Here is a 26083-nt window from a genome sequence, read left to right as displayed (position 1 = left end):
AAACCGCTGTGTTTCCGTGCAGTTTTTCCGCAGCATGTGTACAGCGATTTTTGTTTCCCGTAGGTTTACATTGATCTGTAAACTCATGGGAAACTGCTGCGGATGCGCAGCGTTTTCCGCAGTGTGCACATACCTTTAGAATTAGGCCATGTGCACACGGTGCGGATTGGCCGCTGCGGATCCGCAGCAGTATTCCATCAGGTTTACAGTACCATGTAAACATATGGAAAGCCAAATCCGCTGTGCCCATGGTGCGGAAAATACCGCGCGGGAACGCTGCGTTGTATTTTCCGCAGCATGTCAATTCTTTGTGCGGATTCCGCAGCGTTTTACACCTGTTCCTCAATAGGAATCCGCAGGTGAAATCCGGACAAAAAACACTGGAAATCCGCGGTAAATCCGCAGGTAAAACGCAGTGCCTTTTACCCGCGGATTTTTCAAAAATGGTGCTGAAAAATCTCATACGAATCCGCAACGTTGGCACATAGCCTTAGGGCTAGGGTTGGGTTGGAATTAGGGTTGTGGTTAGGGTTAGGGGTGTGTTGGGGTTACGGGTGTGTTGGGGTTAGGGTTGTGATTAGGGTTACGGCTACAGTTGGGATAAGGGTTAGGGGTGTGTTGGAGTTAGAATTGAGGGGTTTCCACTGTTTAGGCAAATCAGGGGGTCTCCAAACGCAACATGGCGCCACCATTAATTCCAGCCAATCTTGTATTCAAAAAGTCAAATGGTGCTCCCTCACTTCCGAGCCCCGACGTGCACCCAAACAGTGGTTTACCCCCACATATGGGGTACCAGCATACTCAGGACAAACTGCGCAACAATTACTGGGGTCCAATTTCTCCTGTTACCCTTGTGAAAATAAAGAAATGCTTGCTAAAACATCATTTTTGAGGAAAGAAAAATGATTTTTTATTTTCACGGCTCTGCGTTGTAAACGTCTGTGAAGCACTTGGGGGTTCAAAGTGCTCACCACATATCTAGATAAGTTCCTTGGGGGGTCTAGTTTCTAAAATGGGGTCACTTGTGGGGGGTTTCTACTGTTTAGGCACACCAGGGGCTCTGCAAACGCAATGTGACGCCCGCAGACCATTCCATCAAAGTCTGCATTTCAAAAGTCACTACTTCCCTTCTGAGCCCCGACGTGTGCCCAAACAGTGGTTTACCCCCACACATGGGGTATCAGCGTACTCAGGAGAAACTGGACAACAACTTTTGGGGTCCAATTTCTCCTGTAACCCTTGGTAAAATAAAAAATTCTGGGCTAAATAATTATTTTTGAGGAAAGAAAACGTATTTATTATTTTCACGGCTCTGCATTATAAACTTCTATGAAGCACTTGGGGGTTCAAAGTGCTCACCACACATCTAGATAAGTTCCTTTGGGGGTCTAGTTTCCAAAATGGGGTCACTTGTGGGGGGTTTCTACTGTTTAGGCACATCAGGGGCTCTGCAAACGCAACGTGACGCCCGCAGAGCATTCCATCAAAGTCTGCATTTCAAAACGTTACTACTTCAATTCCGAGCCCCGGCATGTGCCCAAACAGTAGTTTACCCCCACATATGGGGTATCACCGTACTCAGGAGAAACTGGACAACAAATATTGGGGTCAAATTTCTCCTGTTACCCTTGGGAAAATTAAAAAATTCTGGGCTAAATTATTATTTTTGAGGAAAGAAAACGTATTTATTATTTTCACGGCTCTGCATTCTAAACTTCTATGAAGCACTTGGGGGTTCAAAGTGCTCACCACACATCTAGATAAGTTCCTTTCGGGGTCTAGTTTCCAAAATGGTGTCATTTGTGGGGGGTTTCTACTGTTAAGCCACATCAGGGGCTCTGCAAACGCAACGTGACGCCCACAGAGCATTCCATCAAAGTCTGCATTTCAAAATGTCACTACTTCACTTCTGAGCCCCGGCATGTGCCCAAACAGTGGTTTACCCCCACATATGGGGTATCAGCGTACTCAGGAGAAACTGGACAACAACTTTTGGGGTCAAATTTCTCCTGTTACCCTTTGTAAAATAAAAAATTGCAGGCTAAAAGATCATTTTTGAGAAAATAATTTTTATTTTTTATTTTCATGGCTCTGCGTTATAAACTTCTGTGAAGCACTTGGGGGTTCAAAGTCCTCACCACACATCTAGATTAGTTCCTTTGGGGGTCTAGTTTCTAAAATGGGGTCATTTCTGGGGGATCTCCAATGTTTAGGCACACAGGGGCTCTCCAAACGTGACATGGTGTCCGCTAATGATTGGAGCTAATTTTCCATTTAAAAAGCCAAATGGCGTGCCATCCCTTCCGAGCCCTGCCGTGCGCCCAAACAGTGGTTTACCCCCACATATGGGGTATCAGCGTACTCAGGACAAACTGGACAACAATATTTGGGGTCCAATTTCTCCTATTATCCTTGGCAAAATAGGAAATTCCAGGCTAAAAAATCATTTTTGAGGAAAGAAAAATTATTTTTTATTTTCATGGCTCTGCGTTATAAACTTCTGTGAAGCACCTGGGGGTTTAAAGTGCTCAATATGCATCTAGATAAGTTCCTTGGGGGGTCTAGTTTCCAAAATGGGGTCACTTGTGGGGGAGCTCCAATGCATAGGCACACAGGGGCTCTCCAAACGCGACATGGTGTCCGCTAACAATTGGAGCTAATTTTCCATTCAAAAAGTCAAATGGCGCGCCTTCCCTTCCGAGCCCTGCCGTGTGCCCAAACAGTGGTTTACCCCCACATATGAGGTATCGGCGTACTCGGGAGAAATTGCCCAACAAATTTTATGATCCATTTTATCCTACTGCCCATGTGAAAATGAAAAAATTGAGGCGAAAAGAATTTTTTTGTGAAAAGAAAGTACTTTTTCATTTTTACAGATCAATTTGTGAAGCACCTGAGGGTTTAAAGTGCTCACTAGGCATCTAAATAAGTTCCTTGGGGGGTCTAGTTTCCAAAATGGGGTCACTTGTGGGGGAGCGCCAATGTTTAGGCACACAGGAGCTCTCCAAACGCGACATGGTGTCCGCTAACGATGGAAATAATTTTTCATTCAAAAAGTCAAATGGCGCTCCTTCCCTTCCGAGCCTTACCATGTGCCCAAACAGTGGTTTACCCCCACATATGAGGTATCAGCGTACTCAGGAGAAACTGCCCAACACATTTTAGGATCCATTTTATCCTGTTGCCCATGTGAAAATGAAAAAATTGAGGCTAAAAGAATTTTTTTGTGAAAAAAAAGTACTTTTTCATTTTTACGGATCAATTTGTGAAGCACCTGGGGGTTCAAAGTGCTCACTATGCATCTAGATAAGTTCCTTGGGGCGTCTAGTTTCCAAAATGGGGTCACTTGTGGGGGAGCTCCAATTTTTAGGCACACGGGGGCTCTCCAAACGTGACATGGTGTCCGCTAAAGAGTGGAGCCAATTTTTGATTCAAAAAGTCAAATGGCGCTCCTTCCCTTCCAAGCCCTGCCGTGCGCCCAAACAGTGGTTTACCCCCACATATGAGGTATCAGCGTACTCAGGACAAATTGCACAACAACTTTCGTGGTTCAGTTTCTCCTTTTACCATTGGGAAAATAAAAAAATTGTTGCTAAAAGATAATTTTTGTGACTAAAAAGTTAAATGTTCATTTTTTCCTTCCATGTTGCTTCTGCTGCTGTGAAGCACCTGAAGGGTTAATAAACTTCTTGAATGTGGTTTTGAGTACCTTGAGGGGTGCAGTTTTTAGAATGGTGTCACTTTTGGGTATTTTCAGCCATATAGACCCCTCAAACTGACTTCAAATGTGAGGTGGTCCCTAAAAAAAATGGTTTTGTAAATTTCGTTGTAAAAATTACAAATCGCTGGTCAAATTTTAACCCTTATAACTTCCTAACAAAAAAAAATTTTGTTTCCAAAATTGTGCTGATGTAAAGTAAACATGTGGGAAATGTTATTTATTAACTATTTTGTGTCACATATCTCTCTGGTTTAACAGAATTAAAATTCAAAATGTGAAAATTGCGAAATTTTCAAAATTTTCGCCAAATTTCCGTTTTATCACAAATAAACGCAGAATTTATTGACCTAAATTTACCACTAACATGAAGCCCAATATGTCACGAAAAAACAATCTCAGAACCGCTAGGATCCGTTGAAGAGTTCCTGAGTTATTACCTCATAAAGGGACACTGGTCAGAATTGCAAAAAACGGCAAGGTCTTTAAGGTCAAAATAGGCTGGGTCATGAAGGGGTTAATAAGGTAGCCCTCACAGTCAGACCCTGTAATAAGGCAGCCCCCACAGTCAGACCCTGTAATAAGGCAGCCCCCCATAGGCAGACCCTGTAATAAGGCAGCCCTCACAGTCAGACCCTGTAATAAGGCAGCCACCACAGTCAGACCCTGTAATAAGGCAGCCTCCACAGTCAGACCCTGTAATAAGGCAGCACCCCCACAGTCAGACCCTGTAATAAGGCAGCCCCCATAGTCAGACCCTGTAATGAGGCAGCACCCCAATAGGCAGACCCTGTAATAAGGCAGCACCCTATAGGCAGACCCTGTAATAAGGCAGCACCCCCATTGTCAGACCCTGTAATAAGGCAGCCCCCACAGTAAGACCCTGTAATAAGGCAGCGCCCACAGTCAGACCCTGTAATAAGGCAGCACCCCCATAGTCAGACCCTGTAATAAGGCAGTCCCCCATAGGCAGACCCTTTAATAAGGTAGCCCTCACAGTCAGACCCTGTAATAAGGCAGCCTCCACAGTCAGACCCTGTAATAAGGCAGCCCCCACTGTCAGACCCTGTAATAAAGCAGCCCCCATAGTCAGACCCTGTAATGAGGCAGCACCCTAATAGGCAGACCCTGTAATAAGGCAGCCCCCATGGTCAGACCCTGTAATAAGGCAGCCCCCACAGTCAGATCCTGTAATAAGGCAGCCCCCCATAGGCAGACCCTGTAATAAGGCAGCACCCCTATAGGCAGACCCTGTAATAAGGCCGCACCCCTATAGGCAGACCCTGTAATAAGGCAGCCCCCATAGTCAGACCCTGTAATTAGGCAGCCCCCCATAGGCAGACCCTGTAATAAGGCAGCACCCCTATAATCAGACTCTGTAATAAGGCAGCCCTTCCATAGGCAGACCCTGTAATAAGGAAGTCCCCATATGCAGACCCTGTATTAAAGCAGCAGCACCCATTAATAAATAAATACTCACCTCTCTTCTTCCTGGTTCCTGCGCTGCTCCCGCTGATCTCCTGACAGTGGGCGCCAGGCAGTGGCGTCATCGCACCCGCTGTCAGTGTCGGCGTCGTCAGATACCGACACTTGACGGGAATGATGAGAGAAGGAGCGCAGCGCTACTTCTCCCATCATTGCGATCAGCTGTATCAGCTAAATGCTGGTACAGCTGATTTTCCGATGATGGCGGGGGGGCCCACTGCTGGCACCGGGTCCCCCACCTGCTCAGGGGCTGCACAGCCGCCGGCGACAGAGCAGGGAGATCGATTCTCCCTGCTCTGCCACAGAAAGTAACTATGGGCATGTGTAGCGCAGTTACAGTAGTGTAGCTCCGGGTGGACCCCCTCAGAGCACCAGACCCGGGGTGCCCGCACCCTCTGCCCCCCCGGTAGCTACACTACTGAGCATGTTCTTTATAGTTAATTACTATCACTGTGACCAAGTGCTGATTGCTGTATATGTAGATCAGATTATGTGCAGCGCATCCATGTGAGGCGACTGCATGTGTGGAGGTCCTGTGAGCTGGACAGGAGGACTTCCTTGAAGTATTATCATACTCTGAAGAAATTGCTTAACATTTGATGGTCCAAAGTAACATTTTAGTTCAAAAAATGGTAATTTTCCATTGAATCAGCCCAATGTGTGCAATTCTGTGAATCGCCTGAGGGTTAAAAATGTTCGCTACGCCATTAGATGAATTCCTCAAGAGGTGTAGTTTTCAAAATGGGATCACTTGTTGGCTTCTCTGCTGTTGTTACATATCAGGGGCCATTCAAATGTGACATGGTATCCGCAATCCAAAATTGCACTGCAGAATTCAATTGACGCTCCTTCCCTTCTGAGCCCTACCCACACAGTAATTTTTCCAACACATATAGGGTATTGGCGTGTGCAGAACAAATTGTACAATAAATTGTGTGGCCCTTTTTGTCCCATTAAGCAATATTTTCACGGAAATTTTTTTTTTTCATTTTCAAAGCGCAAAGTTATATAAAATTCTGTGAAGCATCTGGGGGTTCAAAGTGCAAACCACACCTCTAGATAAGTTACTTAGGCCAGTTTCACACGTCAGTGGCTTCGGTACATGAGGTGACAGTTTCCTCATGTACCAGAGACACTGACTCATGTAGACACATTAAAATCAATGTGTCTCTGCACATGTCAGCGTGTTTTCACGGACCGTGTGTCCATTTGGAAAACACGGAGACATGTCAGTGTTCGTGGGAGCGCACAGATCACACGGACCCATTAAAGTCAATGGGTCCGTGTAAAACACGTACCGCACACGGATGTTGTCCGTGTGCCGTGCAGGAGACAGCGCTACTGTAAGCGCTGTCCCCCCCATTCATTTCTTCTCTCCAGCAGCGTTTGCTGGAAAGAAGGAATGAATAATCTTTTTTTTTTTATTTATTTTTGTTTTTAACATAAAGTTGCCGGTAATCTGCCCCCTCCCACCCCCTGTGCGCCTCCCTCCCCCCGCTGGCATTAAAATACTTACCCAGCTCCCTCGGCGCTTACATCCTTTCAGCGTCGCTGCTTGTCCTGTATGAGCGGTCACGTGGTGCCGCACATTACAGTGATGAATATGCGGCTCCACCTCCCATAGGTGCGTTGCCATCGAGACCTCTATGGTTATTGATGGCAGATTGCTATGAGCGCCACCATGTGATCGGCACTCATAGCAAGCCTGTAATTCTGCTGCATAGAAGTGATCTGTGCATCACCTCTATGTAGCAGAGGCAATCGAGTAGTGGAAGCTTCTAGTCTCCCATGGAGGTTATTGAAGCATGGACTCACAGAAAAAAAAAAACCAAAAATCCCTACAGAAATATCATAAAAATTATCCTTTATTATTATAAATATTAAAACCATAAATGTGCACTTGACAAAACCATCACCAATAGATGCAAGCGTACTACAGGAGAGTCCGGGTTAGTGCCAAGCCCTACGCTTTCTCAGTGCACCCTACCTGCCTGCGGAGGTTGGCACCCTATTTACCTACGCCGTGGCGCCCCCGCTCCTCGTCGGCTAGCCCTGCTATCCCTATAGTACCCTAATAGGGTCGGGAGAGAAAGTCTCACATATACAATATTTAAATATGGATAGCTTGAGAGGACATGGATGTGTCAGTAAAATATCTAACTAGAACTAGGGATCTCAACTGACTTGGTAGTCTGTGTCCCTAAACCACATTCTATCTCATGCAAAGATTAGTAAACATGTCCCTTTTTTTACTCAACGCGTTTCTCCTCTTCTAATGAAAAGAGGTTCATCAGGAGTACATCCAGATAATAAAGGGTTACTTAGCTTTTACAAGATATCAGCATATCAGCATGGTAAATAGCTGCGCATTGTCGCCCTGATCTGTGGCGGCGTTGCGCGAATGGAGCCTGCTTGCATCTTGTATAGCGAGGGGCGCATGCGCGATATTGGACTGATCGGCGCTTGCGCATTGTCGCCCTTGTGTGGCGGCGACGCGCTTTGTGATGACGCTAGTGCGTCTTGGATATACAGGTTATAGGGCCATTGATATAGAAGCGCCGGAAATGGGGTAAGCGTCCCTAGTCTTCAGGTGTTATTGGTGCGGCGGTAATTGGAAGCCCATATAATGCACAGGATCTAGCACTTGCCTGCAGGCGCTACTAAGATAAGGGGACCGGCCCGATGGTGCAGCTATTTACCATGCTGATATGCTGATATCTTGTAAAAGCCAAGTAACCCTTTATTATCTGGATGTACTCCTGATGAACCTCTTTTCATTAGAAGACGAGAAACGCGTTGAGTAAAAAAAGGGACATGTATACTAATCTTTGCATGAGATAGAATGTGGTTTAGTGATCTGGTCAGCACTGTGGTCGCAACAAATAATTATTTTGTCATAGGACGGGACAGTATGTGGCTATCTTGCATCTATTGTTAAATTAAGGCTGCAGCTTGATTCCTAGATGGTTGCATGGGATATGCTTGGCATCACAGCAAATACATTCTCCCTATTGTCACAACAGTACCTGGTGACCGTAATACATGTATAGTTAGACCAAGATCATGTGTGTATTTGAGTCTCTCTGAAGCATCTCTACCTGCCGTTATATTGTCTGGCTTAATAAGTTTATGTATAAGGAGCAAGGGACACAGACTACCAAGTCAGTTGAGATCCCTAGTTCTAGTTAGATATTTTACTGACACATCCATGTCCTCTCAAGCTATCCATATTTAAATATTGCATATGTGAGACTTTCTCTCCCGACCCTATTAGGGTACCATATGGATAGCAAGGCTAGCCGACGAGGAGCGGGGGCGCCACGGTGTAGGAAAATAGGGTGCCAACCTCCGCAGGCAGGTAGGGTGCACTGAGAAAGCGTAGGGCTTGGCACTAACCCGGACTCTCCTGTAGTACGCTTGCATCTATTGGTGATGGTTTTGTCAAGTGCACATTTATGGTTTTAATATTTATAATAATAAAGGATAATTTTTTTGATATTTCTGTAGGGATTTTTTTTTTTTTTGGGTTCTGTGAGTCTAGTCTAATTTACCCCAAATATACATTTTTTTTGACTGTGAGAGATCAGTTATTGAAGCATGACAAAATTTAAAAAAGTGTTTTAAAATATAAAAAAACATAAAAATTCAAGTCACCCCCCTTTCGCCCCAATCAAACGAAGATTTTAAAAAAATCAAACCTGCACTTATTTGGTATCGACATGTTAAGAATCGCCCAATCTATCAATAAAAAAAAATTAACCTGATCGCTAAATGGCGTAGCGAGAAAAAAATCAAAACGCCAAAATTATGTTTTTATGGTCTCTGCAACATTGCATTAAAATGCAATAACGGGCGATCAAAAGAATGGTAACAACTGCACAAAAGTGGTATAATTAAAAACATCTGCTTGGCACACAAAAAATAAGCCCTCACCCAACCCCATGTCATGAAAAACGGAGACGCTACCGTATCGGAAATTTGCGCAAATGTATTTTTTTTTTTGTTAGCAAATTTTTGATTTTTTTCAACACTTAGATAAAAAAAAACCTAGACATGTTTGGTGTCTATGAACTCGTAATGACCGGGAGAATCAGAATGGCAGGTCAGTTTTATCATTGAGTGAACCTAAGAAAAAACAAACAAAAAACAAGTGTGGGATTGCACTTTTTTTGCAATTTCATCGCACTGGGAATTTTTTTCCGGTGTTCTGTTACACGACATGGTAAAAGCAATGGTATCGTTCAAAAGTACAACTCGTCCCACAAAAAATAAGCCCTCATATAGCCATGTTGACGGAAAAATAAAAAAGTTATGGCTCTGGAAAGAAGGGGAGTGAAAAAACAAAAACAAAAAAAGCTCCAGGGGTTAAGGATATGGAAAACGTAAGCTTGTAAAATTACAAAATTTTCACAAATTCTAATATTTTCACAACCAGAAGCAAAAAAATTCATAACATGAAATTCAAGGTGTCATGAAAAAGCATTCTCAGAGTCACTGGGATTCATTGAAGCGTTCCAAAGTTATTACCTCATAAAGTGACTCTAGTCAGAATTGTAAAATTTGGCCTGATTAGGAAGGTGAAACCAGGCTCAGGGCTGTAAGGATTAAGTACATACAGTGTTGGAGTGGAGTACTTTGAGCCCACCAGAGAAAAATCATTCTTGGGCCCAACATGCCGTTATAAAGAAATAATAAAGGCCACCAATTCTGTTGCAAAAGGCACTAATATGATTGTAAAATATCAGACGAAGTGTTTATTAACAAAATAAATAACCAATTTAACTTAATGAATAAATGACAAACTAAAGAAACACTCCGGGCTTAAAGGGACTCTGTCACCTGAATTTGGAGGGAACAATCTTCAGCCATAGGGGCGGAGTTTTCAGGTGTTTGATTCACCCTTTCCTTACCCGCTGGCTGCATGCTGGCTGCAATATTGGATTGAAGTTCATTCTCTGTCCTCCATAGTACACGACTGCACAAGGCAACATTGCCTTGTGCAGGCATGTACTACGGAGTTAATGTTAATAAATAACATTTCCCACATGTCTACTTTACATCAGCACAATTTTTGAAATATACTTTTTTTTGTTAGGAAGTTATAAGGGTTAAAGTTTGACCAGCAATTTCTCATTTTTCCAACAACATTTGCAAAACTAATTTTTAGGGACCACATTACATTTGAAGTGACTTTGAGGGGGCCTATATGACAGAAAATACCCCAAAATAACACCATTTTAACAATTGCACCCCTCAGGGTGTTCAAAACCAAATTCCAGAAGTTTATTAAGATTCAGTTTCTTAACAGGAATTAATGTAACGTAGAAGGAAAAAATGAACATTTAACTTTTTTTCACAAATATTTTATTTTGAACCCCAATTTTTTTTATTTTTTCAAGGGTAACGGAAAAAATGGACCACAAAATTTGTTGTACAATTTCTCCTGAGTATGCTGATACCCCATATGTGGGGGAAAACCACTGTTTGGGCACACAGCAGAGCTCTGAAGGGAAGAAACACCATGTCGCGCTTGGAGAGCATTTTGGAAACCAAACCCCAGCAGGGAACTTACTTAGATGTGTGGTGAGCACCATGAACCCCTAAGCTGCTTCACATAAGTTTTTAATGCAGAGCTGTAAAAATAAAAATGCTACACCACACGGAACACATCCTCCATATACTGCACCAAACAGGACACATCCTCATATACTACATTACACGGGACACATCTTCCATATATTACACCACACGGGACATATCCTCTATACACTACACGAGACGCATCTTCCATATACTACACCACACGGGATAACACGGAACACATCTTTTATATACTACACCACACGGGACATATCCACTATATACTACATCACACGGGACACATCTTCCATGTATTACACCACACGGGACATATCCTCTATACACTACATGAGACGCATCTTCCATATACTACACCACACGGGATAACATGGGACACATCTTTAATATACTACACCACACGGGACATATCCACTATATACTACACCACACGGGACACATCTTCCATGTATTACACCACACGGGACATATCCTCTATACACTACACGAGACGCATCTTCCATATACTACACCACACGGGATAACACAGACACATCTATATACTACACCACACGGGACACATCCTCCATATGCTGCACCACACGGGACACATCTTCTATATACTACACCAAACGGGACACATCCTCTATATGTTAACCACACGGTACACATCCTCCATATGCTACACCACACGGGACACATCTTCTATATACTACACCAAACGGGACACATCCTCTATATGTTAACCACACGGTACACATCCTCCATATGCTACACCACACGGGACACATCTTCTATATACTACACCACATGGGACACATCAGCTATATGCTACACCACACTGGGCTGATTCTCTATATAATACACCATACGGGACACATCCTCTATGTATAACACCACACAGGACACATCCTCCATATACTAATATACTGCATCACATGGGACAGATCCTCTATATACTGCACCACATGGGACAGATTCTCTATACTACACCATATGGGACACATCCTCTATACAGTATAAATAATGTCACACGGGAAATATACTCTATCTACTACACCATATGGGGCACATCCTGTATATATAACACCACATGGGACTGATCCTGTATATACCACACCACATGGGACACATCCTCCATATTCAACACTACACGAGACACATCCTCTATATCCTGTACCACAGGAGGCACATCCTCTATATACTACACCACAGGGGTCACATCCTCTGTAGTCTACACCACAGGGGGACACATCCTCCATGTACTGTGTAAGGTGCCTGAGCGAGGTAGTTGTGAGCAAGCTACTGCTTCTTCTCGCTCTGTCACCCTACAGACAAAACGTGTCCCAGTTCAGGTGTGCTGCTGTGTGTGGGGTGCATTACACTCATTGTGGCCCATAGTTCTCAACAGGCCCCTGGTGAAGGGTGTAGAACCCTTGCAGCACAAAGTCCCTCAAGCAGCACGAAGGGGGAATACGCAAAGGGACAAACCAACCTTCAGCCATCCGCGGCCAACAACAAGGAGTCCTGAACGGATGGGCCCTAGACTCACCGAAATGTTTGTCGTCCTTGTATTCAATGCTGATTCACACAAATGTGAATTGAGCATGTGCTCTTCAACATCAGACTCAATTTTCCTCACTGGTCCTATGGCTTTCCTCTAGGGGACCCGATGACCTTCACCTCCAGGTTACCTGGCTGCACTTCACCATCAGGCCGCAGGCCTGTAACTCTCCGTGGCTTGTGAGAGGAACTGGTACCATTCGGAGTGAAGCCTTCTCACTCAGCACCAGCGTCCCACTGGATGTGGAAGCAATCACTTACTGCATTTGACTGCAGAAGGTCTGAACAGTTTGCTTTGCTTTGTTCCTTCTGACTCTAGGATCCAGTGGCAACCTTCCACCTACTCTAATAGACACACCTGGACCTAGGGGTTTATAACTCCTAGCGGACTGCTGGGAGTTGCCAGTGATATTTCCATTTTCCCCTGTTGAGGCTTGGAGCTATAGCAGTTGGCTATCTTCCTCTTTGGTGTTGGGAAGACGTCTTTGTTTATCTCTGAGTCTACTCAAGCTAAGTGTTCACCTTAGTTGCCTTTCCCATCTGTCTTTAGTTGTAGTGTTAGGCTTCCTTCCCCTCATTCCTTTGTGTTACACTTATTCTTTCCTACACTATGCATGACCCTGTCACACTCATTCTCTTGTTTGGCCGACTCACACTGGGCCAATGTCAGTTGCCACTCCGGGATTACTTCTTGCCTCTTTTCCCCGGTGGCTTACAGCTTTTGAATGGATTTATCTCTTCCGGCTCCTGAGGCCCTTCACAGTCCCACCTTTCACTGGGTACAGTCCACCCTGATTCGCTATAGCTCAGTTTGCCAGCCTTATCAATCCCCATTCATGCATCATCCGGCACACACTGGTCACCTCAGCAGTATATGCTGTACTCACAGACTACAAGTGCCATCTAAATGGCCTCTACATGGACTCCTTCCATGGCCTTTTGGGCCTAATTCCCACAGTAATGTCTGGGATTTTGATATTGATCTTGTCCTCCCTCTCTGTCTCCTTGCACAGGACCGCTGACCCCTTCATCTCACCACTGCCTCAACTTGCTTAACTGCCTCTTGGTCAGTCACAGCCATCTTCGCCAGATGAGTTCAGAGGGATCAAGTGCTGGGGGACTTCTCTTGACTCATCCTCTGCATCTAGCTACCGCCCCATATCACTTCTTCCCTATACCTCAAAACTACTGGAACAACGTGTCCATTTCAAACTGTTCTCAAAACTCTCTTCCCGCTCCCTGTTCGACCACTTACAATCTGGCTTCCGACTGCATCACTTCACTGAACCTGCCCTAACTAAAGTCACCACTGACCTACTAACTGCAAAAGCCAAGCGACACTACTCTGTCCTCCTCCTCCTGGACCTGTCCTCTGCCTTTGGAGCAGTGGACCACTCCCTATTACTACAGACCCTCTCATCTCTTGACATCCGAGACTTGGCCCCATCTTGGATCTCATCATACCTAACTGACCGGATATTCAATGTTTCCCACTCACACATCAACTCCTCACCTCACCCCCTATTTGTCGGAGTCCCGCAAGGTTCAGTCCTAGGGCCCCTGTTCGTCTCCATTTACTTTTTTGGCCAGGGACAGCTCATAGAATCTTACGGCTTTCAGTATCACCTCTATGCTGATGACACACAGATCTACCTCTCTGGACCAGATATCACCTCCCTACTAACCAAAATCCCACAATGTATGTCTGCTAATTCATCCTTCTTCTCCCTTAGATTTCTAAAGCTTAATATGGACAAAACAGAATTCATCATCTTTCCCCCGTCTCACTCGACTCCCCCAACACACTTGTCCATTAAAGTAAATGGCTGCTCACTCTCCCCAGTCCCACAAGCTTGGTGCCTTGGAGTAACTCTTGACTCTGATCTCTCCTTCAAACCACATATCCAAGCCCTTTCCACTTCCTGCCAACTTCAACTCAAAAATATTTCCCGGATTCGTACTTTCCTCAACCAAGGATGTGCAAAAACCCTAGTCCATGCACTCATCATCTCCCGACTTGACTACTGTAACCTCCTACTTTTTGGCCTCCCTTCTTACACCCTCGTACGCCTCTCTATTCTAAACTTTGCTGCCCAACTAATCCACTTATTCCCTGGCCTCTCCCCTCTGTCAATCCCTTCTCTGGCTTCCCATTATAATATTAATATTATTATTATTATTTATTTATATAGCACCATTAATTCCATGGTTCTGTACATGAGAAAGGGGTTACATACAGAGTTATAGATATCATTTACAGTAAACAAATTTACAATGACAGACTGGTACAGAGGGAAGAGGACCCTGTCCTTGCGGACTTACATTCTATGGGAATCATTACCCAGAGACTCCAGTTCAAAACCCTAACCATGGCACACAAAGCCATCCACAACCTGTCTCCTCCATACATCTGTGACCTCGTCTCCCGGTACTTACCTGTACGTAACCTCCTATCCTCATAAGATCTCCTTCTCTACTTTCCTCTTATCTCCTCTTCCCACAATCGCATACAAGATTTCTTTCATGCATCCCCCCTACTCTGGAACTCTCTACCCCAGCATATCAGACTACCGCCTACCGTGGAAAACTTCAAAAGGAACCTGCAGTAACCACCAAACCGCTACACAACCAGCTTTACCCTCACCTACTTTATCCTCATCTTTTGTTTAAGATCATTATACTTATTTTTTATTATTTATACCCCTTTTCACATGTAAAGCGCCATGGAGTAAATGGCACTATAATAATAATAAATAAGAATAATGTGAATTAACCCTTTGATGGGGAAATATTCCAGTTTTTGTCTCTCATTTTTTACTTCCCTTCTTTCAAGATCCATAACTCTTTTATTTTTCTGTCCATATAGACATATGAGAACTTGTTTTGAGCATGATGAGTTGTACTTTTGAATGACGTTATTCATTTTAATACATAGTATACTGGGAAACCGGAAACATATTCCAAGTGCTGTTGTGGAAAAACCGCAATCCTGACATTGTTTTTGAGAATTGTTTTTACAGCTTACATTGTATGGTAAAAATGACCGTGCAATATTATTTTCCTCATGAGTAACATTACGGCAATACCAAACATGACCATTTTGAAAAAAAATCAGAGGTTTGAAAAAAAAAATTAAACTGGGGATGGGTTGATATTTTCTGTGACCCGTAATATTTTCACTTATTGGTCAAAGGAGCCATGTTAGAGCTTTTTTGAGATGTGAGACAACAGTTTTATTGATGCCTCTTTGGCATAGATGTGATATTTTGATCCCTACTGGGCAGGCCTGGCAGGCACTAATGTATATGAAGGCACAAGCTGCAGCCATGCTGCGCTGGGGGTGGGCCCACCGGAATACCAGAGAATCCGACTTTGAGTATGTACACTGGCTGCTTTACTAGAGAAATTTGCCTTGTGTCAATTTCAGCTTCTCTGTAGGGAAATGAGAGAAATCAGAGTGCAACATAAAATCAAGTAAGCAAATTATCCTTGAATCAGTATCAGGATGACTATATGAAACCAGTATGTCAAAAACTGTCACCTATTTGGGGTCGTCTTGTGTATTGATGACGAGTATTCTGAGCATGGTGTCATTGAAGATAATCCTCCAACAAAAGTGGAACCTGTTGATGTAAGAAACATGAGGACAAAAGAGGTCATAAGGGTATATTGAGTAGTGTTATGATGAGCAGGTAGTGCATGTAGTTTATTTAACTTTACTTTATTCAGCTCAATCTTGAGCCATGGTGACTTGAACGATCTGTAGGAAGATCGATCTTGTGAAAGCCTAGATAAGTCCACCAGGGTCTTCTCCAAACTTTATGATATCTCTGCCGCTTTTGATCTTCCTATTAAACCAAGCAACATCTTCACTAAGACGTAGTACTATTCAAGCAAATTGCAGCTGAATACAAGGCTGGTACACCAATAAATGTATCTCAGCACTCAACTCACTTTCCTTAACACAGATGGGCTGTACCAGCACATGACCAATTAGAGATATGGAAAACAGAAAGACAAGACTAGTGTGCAAAAGCAGTGAAAAAGTTGGAACAATTAAAGTTCTGTTGTACCATGATGATGTGAGGGTCAAAATATGATGCAAGTAACATGAATAAATTAACATTTCCAGGTAGATGACAACAATTCAGGCTGGGGGATGCTGAGTAATTATTTGTAGAAAGTTTTCCAAGCACATTCTGTATTCTCTGATACCCATGGATGAACATTTTGTCTGAACCAAGTCCACCCCTTTATGGTAGCTCTTTTTCGTAGGGCAGATGGAGACTTTCAGTAGGACAATGTACCATAGTTGTAAAGTTATGGACTGATTCCAAGAATATGACAATGAGATGTATTTGCTTTCCTGGCCTTCACAACCTACAGATCTTAATCCTCCAAGGAAGAAGTAGGACAGGCTGTTCAGAACATGGCTGTAACTCCACCTAAATTGTGGCAAGTGCAAAAAGCTATCCTGACCATATTGGCCAACATTCAACATTTAAACTCTCAGCAGAATCTCTGGTATAATGAGTTACTTCAATTTTATTTGGGTATACAGTACAGACCAAAACTTTGGACACACCTTCTCATTTAAAGATTTTTCTGTATTTTCATAACTATGAAAATTGTACATTCACACTGAAGACATCAAAACTGTGAATGAACACATGTGGAATTAAATAATTAATAAAAAAGTGTGAAACAACTGAAATTATGTCTTATATTCTAGGTTCTTCAAAGTAGCCACCTTTTGCTTTGATGACTGCTTTGCACACTCTTGGCATTCTCGTGATGAGCTTCAAGAGGTAGTCACCGGGAATGGTCTTCCAACAATCTTGAAGGAGTTCCCAGAGATGCTTAGCACTTGTTGGCCCTTTTGCCTTCACTCTGCGGTCCAGCTCACCCCAAACCATCTCGATTTGGTTCAGGTCAGGTGAGGTCATCTGGCGTAGCTCCCCATCACTCTCCTTCTTGGTCAAATAGCCCTTACACAGGTTGGAGGTGTGTTTGGGGTCATTGTCCTGTTGAAAAATAAATGATGGTCGAACTAAACGCAAACCGGATGGAATAGCATGCCGCTGCAAGATGCTGTGGTAGCCATGCTGGTTCAGTATGCCTTCAGTTTTGAATAAATCCCAATAGTGTCACCAGCAAAGCACCCCCACACCTTCACACCTCCTCCTCCATTCCCAAAGAAGTGTCTTCTGCTTGTTGCCTGTCCTTAGCAGTGGTTTCCTGGCAGTTATTTTACCATGAAGGCCTACTGCACAAAGTCTCCTCTTAACAGTTGTTGTAGAGATGTGTCTGCTGCTAGAACTCTGTGTGGCATTGACCTGGTCTCTAATCTGACCTGCTGTTAAGCTGCGATTTCTGAGGCTGGTGACTCGGATAAACTTATCCTCAGAAGCAGAGGTTTGATGGTTTTTGCAACTGCACTTGGGGACACTTTCAAAGTTTTCCCAATTTTTCAGACTGACGGACCTTCGTTTCTTAAAGTAATGATGGCCACTCGTTTTTTTTTACTTGGCTGTTTTTTTCTTGCCATAATACAAATTCTAAAAGTCTATTCAGTAGGACTATCAGCTGTGTATCCACCAGACTTCTGCTCAACACAACTGATGGTCCTAACCCCATTTATAAGGCAAGAAATCCCACTTATCAAACCTGACGGGGCACACCTGTGAAGTGAAAACCATTCCCGGTGACTACGTCTTGAAGCTCATCAAGAGAATGCCAAGAGTGTGCAAAGCAGTCATCAAAGCAAAATGTGGCTACTTTGAAGCACCTAGAATATAAGACATAATTTCAGTTGTTTCACAATTTTTTGCTAAGCATATAATTCCACATGTGTTAATTTATAGTTTTGATGCCTTCAGTGTGAATGTACAATTTTCATAGTCATGAAAATATAGAAAAATCTTTAAATGAGAAGGTGTGTCCAAACTTTTTGGTCTGTCCTGTATGTCAATTCAATAATCTATTTCATGGTGGAATAATAGAGGAATAGCTCAATGTAGAATTCTAAGAAAGGATGCTCCAAAATTGTTGTTTTTTCATGGGGCATACAAGACAGTAGTTGGAGAGGTCATCTTTAGGGTCTACTGTCAGGATGGCATTATGAGTATTGTAAGTATGGGTGCTTACACCTGAAAGCACTGATCATGGCACACTTTGCACACATCATGTATGTATTTGTTTTCTGTAAATCCAACTTTGGATGGAGTGCAAATTCTCTTTGAGGCTTGCAAAGCAGAAAATGTTAGCAACATATTAGATTACTACAGTGTTCCTTACAAATATGTCTGCTGAAAATGTATCACAATCTGAAAGAGAAAACCATTGTGTACAACATGATTTCTTACAAGTAGATAATTACCATCGCTTAACTCGTCTGGAGTCCATATAATGGAGGTGCTGCTCATAGTAACCATCAGATCAAAACCTGTGATGTGGGTTAGACATTAGAATATAATTAGTTATAGGCACGTTTTTATATAAATTAATTGTCATCACATTTTTCACCATCTTTTTGTCACAAATTTGTAATTCTTAGTTTTCTGACCTATAAGAAAATCATCCAATTGCTTTCATTGCTGATCAATAGAAGTCGGCTGTCTTAATTCTATGCACAACAATTGGAGATAACTTGTGGGATAAATCAAAGGCAAAATGTAACTAAGTATTTTAACATCATCCATGACTAATCCACTTTTCAATAGTAAAACAGCAGAACAGATTTGAAAATATTGGTGTAGACGGCTCATTTACCACAAAGAACAGCTTTGTTCAATCATGATACTGACAGATATGTCACTTTTACTCAGCGGCATTAAGTCCTGGAGATTTACGTCTTTAACACATCTCTAAAACCTGGTCTACAGTTCAGCAAATTGACTGAGGCATGACTAATCAGGGGATGAAAGTGTCTTTGCGGGGATTAGATTGAATGAAAAGGGATACATAGTGGATGCTTTCCTGAAACGGAAAGTACTTGCAAGCAGCATAATACAAAGAATAGCAGGTTTACCCAGAATCCTTTGCAGTAGGCGGAGCTATGCAAATCATCTCTTTCCACCCCTGTCTAATCCACAGCGCTTGGAACCGCCAAGCGTGCAATGCTGCGGATTAGTTTCTAAATTTACACAGCCAACCAATTCATACATTTAGCCCAACTTGGGTCTCTCCCTAAGGTGGCTAGCATGTATGTATCGCTTGCTCACCGAGCCCCACTCCATACAGCCAACCAATTCCAGCCCTGTGCTGATGAGGGCCTAAAGCCCGAAACACGTGTCCACAGGTAGGAATTGGTTGGCTGTGTAAATTTAGAAACTAATCCGCAGCATTGCACGCTTGGCGGTTCCAAGCGCTGTGGATTAGACAGGGGTGGAAAGAGATGATTTGCATAGCTCCGCCTACTGCAAAGGATTCTGGGTAAACCTGCTATTCTTTGTATTATGCTGCTTGCAAGTACTTTCCGTTTCAGGAAAGCATCCACTATGTATTTCCTTTGAGTAGAGGGCTTTTCGGTCTCTTTCGTCCCGCTACATTTAGCCCAACTTGGGTCTCTCCCTAAGGTGGCTAGCATGTATGTATCGCTTGCTCACCGAGCCCCACTCCATACAGCCAACCAATTCCAGCCCTGTGCTGATGAGGGCCTAAAGCCCGAAACACGTGTCCACAGGTAGGAATTGGTTGGCTGTGTAAATTTAGAAACTAATCCGCAGCATTGCACGCTTGGCGGTTCCAAGCGCTGTGGATTAGACAGGGGTGGAAAGAGATGATTTGCATAGCTCCGCCTACTGCAAAGGATTCTGGGTAAACCTGCTATTCTTTGTATTATGCTGCTTGCAAGTACTTTCCGTTTCAGGAAAGCATCCACTATGTATTTCCTTTGAGTAGAGGGCTTTTCGGTCTCTTTCGTCCCGCTACATTTAGCCCAACTTGGGTCTCTCCCTAAGGTGGCTAGCATGTATGAAAAGGGATAGTTATTTTAATGGCTTTGAATCTTTTATAAAACAAAGGGGAGCCCCAGAGAATAGCTTCATGTGACAAGAAAAAAACCACTGTGAATGTAATGAACAGAACAATTAGATTTATAGAACTCATTAACGTAGGATAACAATGGCACAGGAACATTAGGGATAAATCGGCTCCGCCTTGCAGGTGTATACAAGGCAGGCCATACCAGGAGAGCTCCACCAAGTCTACTGTCCTCCACTGAACTTCATGATCAAGACAGGAAAAGGAAGCAGATTATTATCAGGCTGAAACGGGCTGATTGTTTCCAATCTCTTGGTAAAGGGTGCAGGGACAGCAGTAGGGTCTAGAAAAAAAAATCATACGTTGGAGACGACCATGGATCACTATTCATCTTACCATTAACTCATTATAGAGGGAGCCATAGGAGGGCAACAACCCAGCAGCAGGACCGCTACCTCAGCCTTTGTGCAAGGAGTAACAGGAGGAGCAGTGCCAGAGCCCTGCAAAATGACCTCCAGCAGGCCACACATGTGCATGTGCCTGCACAAATGGTTAGAAACCGCCTCCATGAGGATGGTCTGAGTGCCCGATGTCCACAGATGGGGGTTGTGCTCACAGTCCAACACCGTGCAGGACACTTGGCATTTGCCACAGAACACCTGGATTGGCAAATTTGCCACTGGCGTCCTGTGCTCTTCACAGGTGAAAGCAGGTTCACACTGAGCACATGTGACAGATGTGACAGAGTCTGGATATGCCGTGGAGAGCGATCTGCTGCCTGCAACATCCTTCAGCATGACCGGTTTGGCAGTGGGTCAGTAATGATGTGGGGTGGCATTTCCACACAGCCCTCCATGTGCTCGCCAGAGGTAGCCTGGCTGCCATTAGGTACCAAGATGAGATCCTGAGACCCCTTGTGAGACCATATGCTGGTGCGGTTGGCCCTGGGCTCCGAATGCAGGACAATGCCAGACCTCATGTGGCTGCAGTGTGTCAGCAGTTCCTGGAAGATGAAGGCATTGAAGCTATGAACTGTCCCACCCATTCCCCAGACCTGAATCCGATTGAACACATCTGGGACATCATGTCTCGCACCATCCGCCAACGTCACATTGCACCACAGACTGTCCAGGAGTTTGGAGGATGCTTTAGTTCAGGTCTGGGAGGAGATCCCTCAGGAGACCATCTGCCGCCTCATCAGGAGCATGCCCAGGCATTGTAGGGAGGCCATACAGGCACCTGAGGCCACATACACTACTGAGCATCATTTCCTCGTCTTGAGGCATTTCCACTGAAGTTGGATCAGCCTGTTATTTGATTTTCCACTTTGATGTTGAGCATCATTCCAACTCCAGACCTCCGTGGGATATTAGTTGTGATTTACATTGATCATTTTTAGGTTTTATTGTTCCCAACACATTCCATTATGTAATGAATAAAGAGTTACAACTGGAATATTTCATTCAGTGATATCTAGGATGTGGGATTTTAGTGTTTCCTTTATTTTTTTGAGCAGTGTATATATATTTTACTACCAGTTTTTAAATAATTTAGTTGTCTACTGCATATTGTCAGTGCACTCAGTGTTGTGGGCGTTAAGTGCAAGCGCAATTCTTTTCAGCATATTTTTTATTTAATGTAATCCCTGATTTATCTTTGCCAGTGAACTAGACATTTCACAAGATCTCCAGACATCAGCTCGTCCTCCCAACATTCACTAAAGTAATTCATCAGCCAGATCAAATAAAATTATAACTTTAGAAAGAGAAAATTGATACATTTTAAAACATTTAGAGCAGCCAAATATTAATTAAAAATATATATTTTGGATGGAAGAGTTGAACATCAATCCACTTGTATTTGTAGTGTAATCTGTGCTATCATTTATCATATCACATTTTTTGTGCACTTTGTTGATATGAGCTTCATTACTCTTAGACCGTTGTCATATTTTTTGATGCTCAAACCCGATTTTTTTTTTTTTAGCAGTGTGTCCACGTCTTTATGATCCTTTTTTATTTTATTTTTGGTGTGAGACAGAATGAAGAAAAATTTGCAATTTTGCTGTAATTTTTTTGTGGTGTTCACCCTACGGGATAAATAATGATATATATTTTTATTGATCATTACAGACGTCAAATGTTACATTTCGGATGCCAGATATGAATCTTTTTTAATTGTTTATTTTTTATTAGAATAAATTACTTTTTATTCTGAAAATGATTGTTTTTATTTATTTCATTGTTAAATAATTATATGTTTTACTTAATATGTTTTCAGTTTTTTTTTTACAATATTTGTTAATCCCATATAGGGACTTGAATATGTGATCTCTTGATCGCATTGGTAATAACCTGTACTACATATACTGTACAGAGCATCATCTAGCCTGTCAGTGTCTGTGTCATACTGACAGGCAGTACAATATATCGTACCTCTGGTACAGTTTATTAAAGGGGATGTCCAATACCTATAATGCCCTTTTATAAATATCAATATTTCAGCTCTAATCATTTTTGTCATTTGCTTTAGTATAAAATTCCCTACCATTCTCCCTGTATAGCTAATCCCAATATTGTGCTTTTTTTTTCTTGTTTACTATGATGTTTCATTTGAGGGCAGTCTCAAAGGTGGACATACCATTGATGAAACCTGTGCAGCCCCACAGGTGCCCAGGAGATAAGGGGCCCATTTCCACCCTCATAAGTAGGTGCAATTGTACATCATGATGTACTCTTGGACTTCAAAAGGCCGATGTACCAGTTATTAGGTTTCACACAGGGCATAGTAGGTTTGGATTTCTTTTTCTCTTAATAAGAAAGACCTTTATTTAAAAACTGCATTTTGTGTTTATTTGTGTTGTTTGTGGTAAGCCCCACACGTATCGCTGCCGATGCAGCTTCGTCAGGGGAAGTATTGTGTAGAGGTGTTGCTAGAAGGGCACTGACACTCGGTAACATGTTCTCCCCCAGTGTTTTAAGACAACCCTCTTCAACGCCCACCTGGCCAGGCTTACGATTAAGGGTTTGTGCTGGAAATAGGTGTAACGTATGTGCATTTCCTTTATAATATCCCCTAACAATAATTCCAACATAATTTCTTACATTAATTGTGACACAAGGTATGCTGTGTACTGTATTGTATGCTTGATGTGCAAATGAAGACACATAAGTTGTACCACCTGTAAACTCAAGAAAAAGATAGCGGAAAATATCGCTAATATTAATAACAAAAACAGCACATACTCAGGTTCTCTAAACACTTTGTCACGGTTTACAAAAGGGATCTTACACATTTTGCGTTTTTTGGATTAGAGAAAGTTGCATGTCCCAAACGTGGCGGTAACTGACAGAAACCACTTACACTAAGGGAAGCTTACTGGATTCTGCCTTTAGCTATTAAATATCCTAATGGGATGAATTTCAAGAACAATCTGCTTTATATTGACTGAAATTTTCCTACCCTTGTGCTGCTTTGTTATTTGTATGTTGTCATTCCCTGCCCAGCTTGTGTTTTCCTAATGTAATTAAGTTTATCAGCCGCTGATAAATGTTTTTTGCCCCTTTATATGTGTTTCCCCATTTCCATTGTAATATCCTATGACTAAAGGTACCGTCACATTTAGCGACGCTGCAGCGATCTAGACAACGATGTCGATCGCTGCAGCGTCGCTGTTTGGTCGCTGGAGAGCTGTCACACAGACAGCTCTCCAGCGACCAACGATGTCGAAGTCCCCGGGTAACCAGGGTAAACATCGGGTTACTAAGCGCAGGGCCACGCTTAGTAACCCGATGTTTACCCTGGTTACCATTGTAAAAGTAAAAAAAAAACACTACATACTTACATTCCCGGTGTCTGGTCAGGTCCCTCGCCGTCAGCTTCCTGCACTGACTGAGCGCCGGCCGTAAAGCACAGCGGTGACATCACCGCTGTGCTTTGCTTTACGGCCGGCCGGCGCTCACAGTCAGTGTGGGAAGCTGAAGGCGAGGGACGTGACAGATACCGGAATGTAAGTATGTAGTGTTTTTTTTTTTTACTTTTACATTGGTAACCAGGGTAAACATCGGGTTACTAAGCGCGGCCCTGCACTTAGTAACCCAATATTTACCCTGGTTACCAGTGAAGACATCGCTGAATCGGCGTCAGACACGCTGATTCAGCGATGTCAGCGGGAGATCCAGCGACGAAATAAAGTCCTGGACTTTCCCCAGCGACCAACGATCTCCCAGCAGGGGCCTGATCGTTGGTCGCTGTCACGCATAACGATTTCGTTAACGATATCATTGCTACGTCACAAAAAGCAACGATATCGTTATGTGTGACGGTACCTTAAGGGCGTTACTACCACACCAAAAACCCGTCAGCTTTCTTATATCCTGCTTTTTGAGATGTACAAATAAATACTTATTTTTACCTGGACGGCCTTGCTGGATCACATCCTTCCTTCCTCTATTGACAGAGGCTTCATTTACAATACATATTTTGCCTAATTTGCATAATAATTCAAATGGTGATTTCTCAGTAACGGAGAAAACAGAGTTCCTTTTAAGAGGTTATGGAATTTACAGATTTTTGCTACCCCATCTTAGAGCAGCATAATGTGGGGGCAGAAACATTGATTTCAATGCTATGTCACTTACTGAGCTGTTTGCTGTCATTTTGATAATATCACTATTATGTCTGCTACATGTCTAGCAGTTCTCTAATGCTGAGCTCTGTATAACTCTGCCCAAACCACTGATTGTCAGCTTGTTGCCCATGTACAGTGTACACAGAAAGCTGCCAATCAGTGGTGGGGGTGGGGATATACAGAGAGTATGAATATGGAGGGAACATGGTAGCAAATTTACTAGTTCTCTAATGATAATCTCCTGCTGATAAAACAGTGGTTTTATCAAAACTACTGCATGCAGCCCAGTAAGTGACACATTGGTGGAATCAGAGTCTCTGTCTCTACATTTTGCTGCTCTCAGATTAGAAGGCAAAAACCTGGTCACAGATTCTCTTTAACTAACAAGACTGATCTCTATGTATACTTTTCCTTAGGTCCCTGAAAACGTATTAGAAATTATGTGGAGGTAATACAGTGGGGAAAATAAGTATTTGATATACTGCCAATTTTGCAAATTTTCACACCTACAAAAATGGAGAGGTCTGTTATGATTTTTAAATAATTAAATTGCATTGTATTGCATGAAATAAGTATTTGATCACCCACCACCAACCAGCAAGAATTCTAGCTCTCACATACCTTTTATTTTTTCTTTAAGAAGCCTCCTACTCTGCATTCATTAGTTGTGTTAATTGCAGCTGTTTGACCTCTTTATCTGTGTAAAAGACACCTGACCACACAATCACACTCCAACCTCTCCACCATGGCCAATACCAAAGAGCTGTCTACAGACACCAGGGACAAAATTGTAGACCTGCACAAGGCTGGGATGGGCTACAGGACAATAGGCAAGCAGCTTGGTGAGAAGGCAACAATTGTTGGCACAATTATTGGAAAATGGAAGAACCACAAGATGACTGTCAATCTTACTAGGTCTGGGGCTCCTTGCAAGATCTCGCCTCATGGGTAAAGATGATTCTGAGAAAGGTCAGGAATCTACTACTGGAAACAGCATGTCCATCTTGAACTGTCCACACAACTCTCATCCTGCTCCCACTTTGACCGGTTACAACCTGGCTTCCGACTGCATCACTCAACTGAAACTGCCCTAACTAAAGTCACCAACAACCTACTAACCGCGAAGA

At 43.0% G+C, this 26083-nt stretch overlaps 1 long non-coding RNA gene across 2 annotated transcripts in view; it reads right to left on the bottom strand.

Moving 5' to 3' along the window:
- Positions 1–26083, bottom strand: part of LOC138641464 (uncharacterized) — a 72098-nt gene that overhangs the window by 7430 nt on the left and 38585 nt on the right. For both annotated transcript variants that reach the window (XR_011313858.1, XR_011313857.1), the window contains 2 exons: positions 18723–18788; positions 15885–15966 (listed from right to left, as the gene is read on the bottom strand). This is a non-coding gene — a long non-coding RNA (uncharacterized lncRNA). The remainder of the gene's footprint in view (positions 1–15884; positions 15967–18722; positions 18789–26083) is intronic.

This window comes from Ranitomeya imitator, chromosome 6 (genome assembly GCF_032444005.1).
Source record: "Ranitomeya imitator isolate aRanImi1 chromosome 6, aRanImi1.pri, whole genome shotgun sequence".
NCBI classification, from domain to species: Eukaryota; Metazoa; Chordata; class Amphibia; order Anura; family Dendrobatidae; genus Ranitomeya; species Ranitomeya imitator.
Note: the sequence above shows the minus strand (reverse complement) of the source record. Positions and strands in the feature narration are given on the sequence as shown.